This window comes from Marmota monax, unplaced genomic scaffold, assembly GCF_021218885.2.
Source record: "Marmota monax isolate L192 unplaced genomic scaffold, Marmota_monax_Labrador192_F-V1.1 WCK01_AAM20220418_F8-fsc00119, whole genome shotgun sequence".
Taxonomy (NCBI): domain Eukaryota; kingdom Metazoa; phylum Chordata; class Mammalia; order Rodentia; family Sciuridae; genus Marmota; species Marmota monax.
Window position 1 is genome coordinate 3,343,171 of NW_026694771.1, and position 12,492 is coordinate 3,355,662.

The 12,492-nt window shown below is 31.1% G+C and overlaps 1 protein-coding gene across 34 annotated transcripts in view; it reads left to right on the top strand.

The window, feature by feature from the left end:
- Zbtb20 (zinc finger and BTB domain containing 20) overlaps positions 1-12,492 on the top strand; it is a 795,965-nt gene that overhangs the window by 467,521 nt on the left and 315,952 nt on the right. For 3 of the 34 annotated variants that reach the window (XM_058572831.1, XM_058572832.1, XM_058572839.1), the window contains exon 6: positions 4,321-4,417. The exons of the other annotated variants lie outside the window; for them this stretch is intronic. The gene's annotated coding sequence lies outside the window, so the exon portion shown is untranslated. The remainder of the gene's footprint in view (positions 1-4,320; positions 4,418-12,492) is intronic. 34 annotated transcript variants of the gene reach the window in all.

The following is a 12,492-nucleotide window of genomic DNA, read 5'->3' on the forward strand; positions in this document are numbered from 1 at the left end:
TTGGTATTATTTCTTGAGCTTTAGAGGACCTATTGAGAACGTCATTGTCTGTGCCTATATGTTGAAGTGTTGACCCTATGTTTTCTTGTAGGAATTTCAGTTTCTGGTCTAATTCTTAGATCTTTAATCTATTTTGAATTGACTTTTGTGCAGGGTGAGAGATGAAGATCTAGTTTCATTCTTCTACATATGGATAACCGATTTTCACAGCACCATTTGTTTAAAAGGCTGTCTTTTCTTCATTGTATGTTTTGGGCACTTGATGTCTATATCTGTGTGGATTTTTCACTGTCTTCTGTTCTGTTGCTGGGTGTGTCTGTTTTTATACCAGTACCATGCAGTTTTGTTACTATAGCTCTGTAGTATAACTTGAAGTCAGGTGTTGTGATGCCCAAAGCATTGCTTAGAATCGTTTTGGTCATTTTGTCTCCCAAATAGATTCCTAAAAGTTGTTTTCTTTATTTATAACTATTTAACATACAGACTCTTCAGTTCAATTTAGTTATATTTAGTGAGTGGAATAGATATCACTTTCTCAGATGTTATGAGTGAACTTTTTTATAATGGAAAAAAACTTTCATAAGGAACATGCAATCTATTTAGAGAGGAAAATCTGTGGGCACTTTAATTCTAAATAAGGGAAAAACTGAAACTCCGAAATATACAACCAAGCTACTATGATGTCAAGCAGTAATTTAATTATTTGCTAGAATAAAATTTCATTATATGAAAAGAAAGATAATAGAATCCAGAGTCTATACAACATATCATATCATACCCAATGTTCAAACACAATTAAAAAATTATTGGTCATGGTACAAGATAATGTGACCTGTAATTAAAGAAAAAAAAAGAAAAGAAAACAAACAAACAAAAGCAGCTAATAGAAGTAGATCCCTAGATGATCTAGAAGTTGAAATTATCAGATGAGGACTTCAAAGCAAATATACAAATATATTCAGATCTTTAAGAAAATGTGGTTATACTGAGAGAATAGGTGAACAAATAAACAAAGAAATGGAACCTATTTAAAAAAAAAAAAAACAGAAAGTTGAGATATAATACCCGCAATTTAAAAAGGAATAATGAAAGACACGTAAAGAAAAGATTGGCGATGGCAGAAGAAAATGCCACTGAATCTGAATACAGATCGTTAGAAAATAATGTAAAAAACAGAGAAAAATGAGTAAATGAGTGCAGAGGGATTAAAAAATCATTATTAATAGTCTTGGGCCATATCAGGAAAAAAGAAATACAAATATTAAAAAGAAGCAAAGGTTAAAGTGTAGTATGTGATATAAAAATAGTTGTAGAGACTTACCAGCAGATTATAGGTGGCAGAAATAAAAAATGAGGTAGAAATTATATTTGATAAATCATAGCTGGAAAATGTCCCAAATTTGGTGAAAAATAAATTAAAGAAAATCACTACACATTGTGTTCAAATTTTAAAAACCAAACATACAGAGAAGAATCTCAATGCTTTGAGTAATAGGAAGGAAGAATATTACCTATAGGGAAACAATTAAATAAAAATCAACTGACGCCTCATTATAAATGAAATGCCACTTTTAACTGATCAAAAAGAAAAACAACTGCTTAACAAGAACTGAATATACAGCAAAAATATCTTCCAATTATAAAGAAATAAATAATTCCTGTTGTCAGCAGAACTAACTGCAAGAAATGTGAAAGGCAGTTTTTGAGCCTAAAGGGAAAGGATACAGATGGAAATTGGTTTTATAGAAAGAATAAAAAGCACTAAAATTTTCAAATATCCAATAGTACATGTAAAAAATATCTTTATATTCTTTTGATTGCCTTAAAAGAAAAACTGACTAATGCATGAATTATAATAATTTACCATGGTATCATAATACGTCAGACATAAAGTATATAAAAAGCTATAGCAGATAAGATTGCAATAAATAAAATTATATTCTTATAAGATTCTCACATTTATATGAAATGATAAAATATTAACTTGGCATAAACTGGTAAGTTAAGCAGGAATGTAGTAATCCCTGGAACAACTGCTAAAAACTAAGACAAACAATGAGGCAAATAGTAGATTGAAATGGAATAGTAAATTGTTAATTTGACCCATTAAAAAAGGGAAGAAATGCAAAGGAAAAATAAGCAAAAGAAAAATTAGAAAGCAAATAATGAAATGTTAAATCTAAATCCAACTATAGCAATAATTGTATTCAGTGTAATTGGTGTAAATGCTTCAATTAGAAGACAGAGATCATCAGACAGAATCAAAAAGTAGGACTGCAGATATGCATTTTAAATATAATCACAACATCTTGAGAGAAAAAGATTGGGCATATATATACAAGCATGAAAAAATGGATTGACAATATTAGGATTATACAGAATAGACTATAAGACAAGAAGTTTTACAAGAGATAAAGTGGACTTTTTCATAAATATATATATATATATATAAATATATATAAGTCATTATGAATATACACCAAAAATATGTAGGTACAAATGACAAGAAACTAGAGAAAGTGAAATCCACAATAAAAAAATGGGAATTTTAACATTCTTCTCCTAGTACTTGATAGAAAAAATAGACATAAAAATCAATAAGGATATTCAAGATATTAAAAGCACCATCTACCACCTCAACCTACTTGACATTTATAGAACACTATTCCTATATGCAGAATATGCATTCTTTACAACATGACATGGAACTTTTTTTAAAAAAAAGTAGACCACATTCTGAACCATAAAATGAGTTTTCAAACATTTTCAAATGATTTAGATACTACAGAATATTTTCCTAGATTATAGTGTAATTAAAAATCATAGTGTAATTAGAAATCTAAAAAAAAATGATACAATATCTAGAAAAAAACTGAGCATCAAATTTCTAAATAATCCATGGTTGAAAGGTCAAGAAAAAATTATATAATATGCTAAATTAAGTTATGCAATATATTAAAGTTTATGGAATGGACTACATGTTGAAGCAACAAGATGAAATTTATGAAATGGGTTAAAGTGAGTATTAGTAGAAAACAACAAAGGCAAAACTTTATTATTTGAAACGATTAATATAATCAATAAAGCTCTAAGAAAAAGATCGAGTAAAAAGATGCAAATTACTGATGAGTGATGAAAGGGAGTACATCATTGCAGTTTAATTAGACCTGTGTTAAAAGAATTTTGCAGCATTAATTTAAACAACTTTGGTGAAATACATAAATTGCTTTAAAAATGTTATTAAAATAGACACAGACAACACAGAAAATCTAAATTAAGAATAAAGAAATTGAATTTGTTACCAAAAACATTTCTGAAAAGAAAGCCCTAGGCCCAAATAGTTCTCCTGGAGAATTCTATAAAACATTTAAAGAGGGAAAATGTTAATCCTTTACCACCATTTTCAGAAAATATGGAGGTGAAAACACTTCCATATTTGTTTTATGGAATCAGTATAATCTTATTAACAAAATTTAACAGATAATTATAAGAAAAGAAAATTAGGCCAGTGTCTCTAGGTTCATGGTTCTAGATACAATAATCTTTAATAAATTATTGGCAAAAATATAGCAATATGTAAATTATATTTCCCTATGATCAGGTTGGATGCAAGTGTAATTTAACATTTGAAAAAAAGTCAATGTAAATTGACCAAATTGCTAGAATAAAAGAAAAAAATATTGTCTCAATAGATACAGAAAAAGTATTTGAAAACAATTAATAGGCGCTCAGAATAAAAACTGTTAGAGAATTGGAATAGTGGAAAATTCCTCAATTTGATGAAGGGTTTCTATGAAAAATCTATAATTTATCTCATACTTAATGATGAAAGACTGAAGATTTACTCTTAATATGTAGCACAAGACAAGTATATTTATTCTTACTACTTCTGTTCAACACTGTTCTAAAGATGCTAGAGAGAACAATTCAGTGAGGAAAACAAAAGTGTAAAGGAAGAAGTGAAAATGTCTTTATGCACCTACACTATGATTGTTTTTATTAGAAAAATCTTAAGGGATACACAAAGTAACTACTGAAACTAATAAATGTATTTAGAAAGATCACAGGATCAATATAAAATATTAAATTATCTTTTTTGGGGGGTGGGTACCAGGGATTGTACCCAGGGGCACTTTACCACTGAGTCACATCCCCAGCACCCCTCCTTCAACTTTTTTTTAGTTGTTCATGGACCTTTATTTTATTTATTTTTATGTAGTGCTGAGGATTGAACCCAGTGCCTCACACATGCTAGGCAAGCACTCTACCATTGTTACAGCCCTAACCCCCCAACCCTTTTTATTTTTTATCTTGAGACAGGGTCTTACTAAGTTGCTTAGTGCCTCCCTAAGTTTCTGAGGCTGGCTTCAAACTTGCAGTCCTCCTGCCTCAGCCACCTGAGCCTATAAGATTACAGGTATGTGCCACTGCACCTGGCTATTGAATGTATTGAATGTAATAGCAAATAATTAAAAAAATTAATCAATTTATAATTGCATAAAAGTATGAACTACTTAATAATAAGTTTAATAAAGGAATGTAAAGTCTCTACATGCTGAACTAAAAAGGAGAACACAATGTTTTTAAGATATTTCTCCCAAATCAATCTATAGATTCAACACAATTCTAGTCAAAATCTTAATTGGCTTTGTTTTTCCAATTTTTAGAGAAATTTCCAAGTTGGTTATAAAGTTTATATGGAGTTGCAAAGAACCTAGATAGAGAACAAAGTTGAAGGACTCATCCTGCCTAATTTTCTTCTCTAAATATGCAGTAATGAAGTCAGCATGACACCAATATAAACTTCTCTCTTCTCCCAAAACATAGGTCATTACAGCAGAACAGGGAGTCCACATAAAAACTCCAAATATCTAGCCAATTAATACAAACAGAAGTGCCAAAGCAATTTAATTCAGAAATGGAAAATCTTTTTAACAAATGATACTAAATCAACTAGATAAACATATCAAAAAACATTGAACTTTTACCTATCTCTCCACTACATTTTAAAATTAATTTGAGGATTAAATACATACATACAACAAAAGGAGATTATAATACTTCTAGGAAAGAATGAAAGAAATGTCATGCCCTTGAAGTAGGCAAGCATCTTTTAGACACAGAAAAATCTAAACATAAAAGAAAAAAATGAGAAATCAGACTACATCCAGATTAAAACTTTTATTCATCAAAAGACATTGTTAAAAAATGAAAAGATAAACAAACAACTAGGAAAAAATATTTTCAATTCATATATCAACAAATAATTCAAATCCAGAATACATGAGGGGTGCCTGCAAATAACTAACAGACAAACAATGTAAAGTGAACAAAAGATTTGATTAGGCACTTTACAATTGAAACTCATAAAAAAGTACTCAGCATCATTATACATCAGGGAAATTCAATTTAAAACTATAGCATAATTATAGTTCATAATTACTAGATTGACTCATAAAAAATGACTGATACATTCAAGTGTTGGCAAGAATATAGGATATTTGGAGATATCTTCTTTTGCTAGTGGGAATGTCAAATAGTACAACCACTTTGGAATACTGGGTCACTATCTTATAAACTTAAACATCATATACCTATGTCTTGGTAATCACATTCATAGGTATTTACCAAGATGATATAAAAATTATGCCCTTGAAAAGACTTGTGCAGGAATGATTATAGAAATTCTATTAAAATTGTCTAAAGCAAGTAGCTCTCAAATGTAGAAAATGGATAAACAAATTGTGCAATATTATAGAATAGGATTTTGATAAGCAAACAGAACAAGAGACTATGTATGCACAGCAATGTAGATGAATTCAGAAATATGCAAAATAAGCAAGACACAAAACAGTACACTCTGCTGATTCCATTTACATGAAGACAAAACTACGCTATGCTGATAAAAAATTAGAATACTGGTTGTTTATGGAAGGTAGGAATTAACTGGAAGTGGCAAAAAAGAAACTTCTATCTCTACCAAGGTGTTGGTTATATTTAACAAAATTTTTATATTGTACATTTTAAAATGTGAATTTTAGGAAACAAAATAAGAATAAACAAATGAAATTACATCCAACTAAAACACTTCTTCCCAGTAAAGGAAACAATCAACAGAGTAAAACACAACCTAAAGATTTGGAGAAAATATTTCCAAACTGTACAGCTGACAAGGGGGTCCAGAATATATAAGGAACTCCAAAGCCTCCATAGTAAAAATCAATCCAATTTAAAAAAATGGGCAGTAGACGTAAATCAATATTTCTTAAAAGAAGATATAAAAATGGTTAATGAGTCTATGAAAAAAAATGCTCAACACAACTAATCATCAGGAAAATGTAATCAAAACCACAAGGAAATAGCACCTCACCCCAGAAAGAAGAGCTGTTATCAAAAGCCTGGAGATAACAAATGCTGGCCAGGATGTGGAGAAAAAGGAACCTTTGTGTACTGTTGGTAAGAATATAAATTATTACAATCAATATGGAAAAATAGTATTAGAGGTTCCTTAAAATTTCAAAAATAGAACTGCCATATGATACAGCAATCTCCCTACTGGGTATATATCCAAAGGAAATGAAATCAGCATGTTGAAGAGACATTTGCGCTCCCAGGTTTATTGAAGGACTATTCACAGTCGCCAAGAAATTTAAACAACACAAGATCCATCAGCTGATGAATAGATAAATAAAATGTGGTATATACACAATGGAGTACTATTCATTTATAAAAAAAGAATGTAATATGTGACAACATGGATAGAATTGGAGGACCATGTATTAAATAAGGTAGGTACAGAAAGACAAATGCTACATTATCTCACTCATATGTGGAATCTAAAAAAGTTGTTCTCATAGAATTTCAAAGAATAATAGTGGTTACCAGAGGCTGCAGAGAGAAGGGGGAAGCAGGAATGGAGAAAGATTAGTCAATAGGTCACTAAGTTACAGTTAAATAGGAAAAATAAGCTCTGGGATTCTATTGCACAGTAGCATGGCTATAGATAATGGTAATGCAATTTGTATTTCAAAAAACTAGAAGAAATGATTTTGAATATTTTCAATATACAGAAATGATAAATGTTTGAGGAGATATATATGCTTGCCCTTATTTGAACGTTATAGAATGTGCATGTATGTATGCATTCGTATTTCAAAATATCACATGGCACCCCACAAATATGCATGTTTTATGTGTAAATTAAAAAATCTATGAATTTTTCTGCATACAAATTTACCATAATTTTTTTTTAAGTGCATGTTTTGAACCTAATCAACTCTCACCTGAAGCACTTCATCCATTTTGCTAACAGCTTCTCTGGACCCTGTCCTAATTAACCTTGAAAGCTGTGTTAAAACTTTTCTTTTTCTGCTTATGGCTCTGACTCCAAGAAATGTGATAGAACATAAATTGTCAGGATTTGGAAATTCAGGGGATGTTCAATGTTAAGGACAAGAATTGCCTAATAAAAAGCCTGGAGATGGCCTTGGATAGGGGCTGCTACTTCAGGCAAGTTTTCACTGATCATGTTCAGTTTTCTCTTTTGTGAATCATAATGTTTTCTAAATATGCTTCATTTCTTGAGCAAGGAGGAAAAGGAGTCCTTCACATTTACTTTTTGTCTGATTACTGTTTGTAAAATTAATAGCCAATTCTGGCTTAAAAACTTGAAAAAATGTCAGGACTTTAAAATTTTTCCTTCTCCTTATTTCCACTATGCAACCAGTGTTTTTGTTTATTCCCTGGTTTTCTCTATACTTTAAAATAGTCATAGCCAAAGAGAAGAATAATAGGATATACAAAGCTGAAAATAGGAAAGATTTCCATTTCTTCCTAAATGTAGGCTTGCCACCTCTCTACGTTTAACTGTGAAACTGGTGTTCTGGCAGGATTATCTTAAGACTGAAAATTCTGCTTCACCTAAAACACTTTTTTGTTTTTAGCTTATTTAGGTGCCTTCAGGTCTTATTTTATTCCTCCCAACTCACTCTCAACAAATAATGCTCAAGTCTAAATGTAATGGAGGGTTTCATTCATAGTGAATATTTATTAAAGCACTTAATACCTAAATTATGAAATGGAGACACAAGCACATTAACCTGGCTGAGTTATTTCCTTTCTTGTTCTTTTTTAAACACGTTTTAGCCCAGTCTCTCAACGCCAGATGGCAACTACATTTTGATACACTGAATATTTACCAAGTCATGTGGTATGCTTTTGAAGTATTTTTTATACCCTTTCCATCAAATGAGCTGACTCATCCCTCATTCATTTGTTCCTGCTATTAACAAGTTGCATTTTTAGAAACTTGACCACAGCTTTATCAAAGTGATAAATGATGTTTTTAAATGGTGCATCAGAAATTCTGAAGGCCTGACTACATCTTATGTCCTATGAATATCATATATATTGCTCAATTTTTAATGTTAATAATATACTAATTTCCCTCATAACTTTTCATGAAATTTGACCCCAATGACATAATCATGTTGGTAAAGAAATATGTTTGTATGTAGATGACTTAAAGATATTCAGGAAATTAAAAGTATTTATGGTTAAAATAATTAAAAAATAAGGGCTGGGGGTTATAGCTCAGTTGGCGGAATGCTTGCAAAATAATGATAGGAAGAAGGCTAGAAGGTCCCAGAATACTGACTCTAGTTCATGTTTTCTTGGTATCTTAATGGGAATATATATTTGCATGAACAACTCTCAGGATATTTTCTGTAAATAGATGATAATATTTTATTAGCCTAGGAATATGAAAAATGACAGAAGAAAATGTTGACAGATAAACATAGATGGCATTAAAAAATGTGGGTGGAGGCCAATGCATATGCTAAGAACTTTTCCTGGTCTGTTGATCTCTGAAGATTATTTTCAGTTATAATTTAAGTTTTTAGGCTACTAGTCAATTATGCTTATTTTTTCATGCTTGTTTTTTTAATTATTTTAGGCTACTAGTCAAAAATAGTAGTCAGAAACAGTATAGAATATTATTTATCTTAATAAATTAAAAATCAGTGCTTTATAAAATGAGTGGGAATATTTTCTGTGAATAATTTTTTCTAAGCTATAGTTTTTTGTCATTTTATTTTTAAAAGCAGATGTTGGGGATGTTTGGAGAGATTCAAAGAGAGAAACGTGGAAAGGTCTATTCAGCTTTACCAAATATCACCCAGGATACTTGAATCCATTTTATTTTCTAGCTCTGTTGTATAATTAAAATTGTTTTTGCACACAACAGAATTTGTATAGTCTGGAAGATGCTGTCAAGAGTACTGATTGCTTTATTAATTTATTAGTGTATATGAACCCCAAGTATGGTGACTGATACACTGTATATATTCTTTTATCATCAGTATATTATTACTATTACTGTTATTATTACTGCTTTGAAAAGAAATTCTCCCATCAGCTATTAGAACTTATGTCATTTAGTCTATCCTTTTATGAAAGATTTAGGAAATAAACAATTCATGGAGAGTAAATTTAAAGTAATTCAAATGAGTGAAAAAACACATTCTAGAGGCCAACTGCCACCCACAGTTCTGAACTTATTAAGGTTTGAATTAGAGTTAGCTTTTTCTATGTAGGAAGAACTCTTTTTATATGTATCAAGTAACTTTTATCCCTATGATGCATGTGGAATTTCTCTTTTTGAATACTTTGTGGGCTTGTTCACATATATGACCCTCTAAGAGAGGCGGCACATCCCAGTGAAGTACACCTGTGAGTCACAAAGCAGAGACTTGAGCCCACTGTGCTCCCTTTTGGATTTTGTAAATCTACATTGTTAGTGGTTTCTTTAGAAAAGAATTGCTTGGAATTCCACATTCTTCTATTAAATGAGCCCAGAAGATTTTCTACTGACCCTTTCACTTTTAATGGCCCTTTTGTGCGTAATCAGCTCCTCGAGAACTGGAATTTCTGGAGTCTATTTATCTTCTTTATTTTATGAGTTTCACTTGAATGTTTCTAACTTGGTGGAGACTCATCTGATTGAATGGCTTAGTAAAGAGTTGAGAGTTTGTTGTAAAAGCATGTGGCAAACACAAAAATAAAAGTTTCCCATATAGTTTATAGCACATTTTTCTATTTTTCTCTCTGAAATAAAGTTAACAATGAACGACCCATGTATCTTCTTTGCATTCTCTGCCAGAATAAGCACATAATTAACTTAATGCATTAATTGGATAGGAAATGGATGGGCATAGGTTAAATTTTTGAACTTAAAATGTACCATTTAGTGACACTGGTTACTACTTAAAGTTGTATTATTTTTAAGTCTTTGAGTATCTAATTTCTGAGCCTGCTAATTAGTCAAAAAATAGGAACTGGAATTAATCATTTTTTTTATATTTGTTTCAGGTGGCACTACTTTCTCTATCTGCATGGTTCAAGTTTGCTGCCTTTAGAATTGTTAATGATAATCTCCTAACCATGTCAATGATCTTGAACTTTGAAATACATTGGTCTAAATTCCAGTCAGGCCAAGGTGTTTTGTTTTTCTAAATTTTCTCTGTATTTTAGAACAAATTTCATTAGGCTGCTATTAGGCTGATATTCCTCTGGATCATTGTTTATAATTTATCAAATGCTATCTTTTAGGGGACAACCTTACTATCTTGTGTAATGTAACATTATTATTATTTTATATAGCACAGATTAGTTGTTAACAGTACACTTTTATAAATAACATTTTCTAAATATATTATTGTTCTGTTCTATCAGTGCTTTAGAAGACTGGATATGGAGAATTTTACTTTAATAAGAAAAGAACATCATGTCTTCTCATTTATCTAAAAAGAGTTTAGTTCATTAAATCTTTGAAAATATTAATTATTAAAACACATGAATGCTAAGCAAAATGTGTTACATAGTAAGTGCCTGAGTACTTATACTATATATGTAACAGATTCTATAAGTAATCACCATTTTAGAGATGACTAAACTGAGGCTTCAGGAGGTGAACTAACTTGTTCAAGGTCACACCAATAATAAATAAATAGTGAGGTCTGATTTTACAAGCCTATGACTGATGCACCCTAAACCCTTGGCTTTGCTCGCACATCCCATTGCTTCTTTCAGTGGATCTAAGTACATTGCCAAGAGTGTTTTCCAGTTTAACTCACTTTGGACTTTTGAGATCTCTAAGCAGCCACCTAAGCCTTCCTATTCTTAGGGGGTCGTCTTTAAGGAAGAGCTGTAGAGGTAGATCAGGGAAGGACAAGGAGAATGTAAGAGAGGAATGAGGAACATTCCACTTTCCTCTCTATAATGCTCACTTTTATTCCTAAAAAGAAAAATATGAAAGTTCTCCCTTTTGGGGAAGTATAAAAACCACCTTGACCAAGTACCTGTAAATCAGTGATTAACTAGCAACTCTAGCCCAGTATTCAGAATCCTTTCTTTTTATTTAAAAAGATAATTTATAAACCTTCCCTTCTACTTCATCTGCATATTGTACTGAGGTTATTTATCTTCCTATATTTTGCAAGTTCCCTTAGGAATACCTTAGCAACTGCCTTTCCATACAAACTGCTTGGGAAAGTTTAAGGGGATCAAATCCCTTATAACTAAAGAAAATAGAGCTTTCGAATGGAAATTTAATAGCAAATTAGATTGGCATCATTACAGGAGGTTGAATGAAAGTTTTGTTTTGTTTTAGGTTTACAGTAGAAAAGTCAACTAGCTCTCCATTATATAGTGTGCTCAAAGAAAGAGATTTTTTGGCTTATTCTACAATGAGTCTTGTTTTCACTGCATTCCCTCAGTTCAATCCCCCAAACAAACCTTATGTCTAAACTCTGCCTCCCATTGCCATCACCACTGTCACCTTATGCCTGGTCTATTCCAAGTATTTCAAATGGAGTTATAACCAGAAAGGAGGAGTTTTCATTAAAAGGAAGGAACCTGTTCCTTCTTTCAAATACAAGTTCTAGTATAAGAGAGGAAAAAAATATGTCTTTCATTCTCTTTTCATCCTACTTTTTTTGTTCCCATATAAAAGTTTTCCAAACTTTGAGCCAACACAATCCTCTTGACAGGATGTCAGAGAAAGGTTTGCTGTGGTGGCCTCCTTTGTCACTCAGATGCCTACCTGATTCCCACTCTGCTGCTTTTCATATAGTCTTTCTTTCTCATGGAGACGTTTTAGAAATCTGAAAAATTTGAGAAATAATTCGTTTCTAAAATGTTTATGTCCTATTTCTTATAAAGGGACTCAGCCAGTGCCTAAGGAGCAAAAGGTGATATTCCTCTATCAATATTTCCTATCACCTTTGCTAATTATACTAAATTTCCATATTTTTTAAAATTTCTCAATGCTTTTGGCTTTATGCTATAATGGAAGGCTTTATTTCATTAATCCTCTTTTTCCTCTATTCCTCAAACCAAATAATTTGTTTACTAAAGAACTAAGAATGAAATAACTTCCTTTTTTCTTTTCTCAACATTTTCTATATTGTGTCAAATCAAAGAAAACTGTTG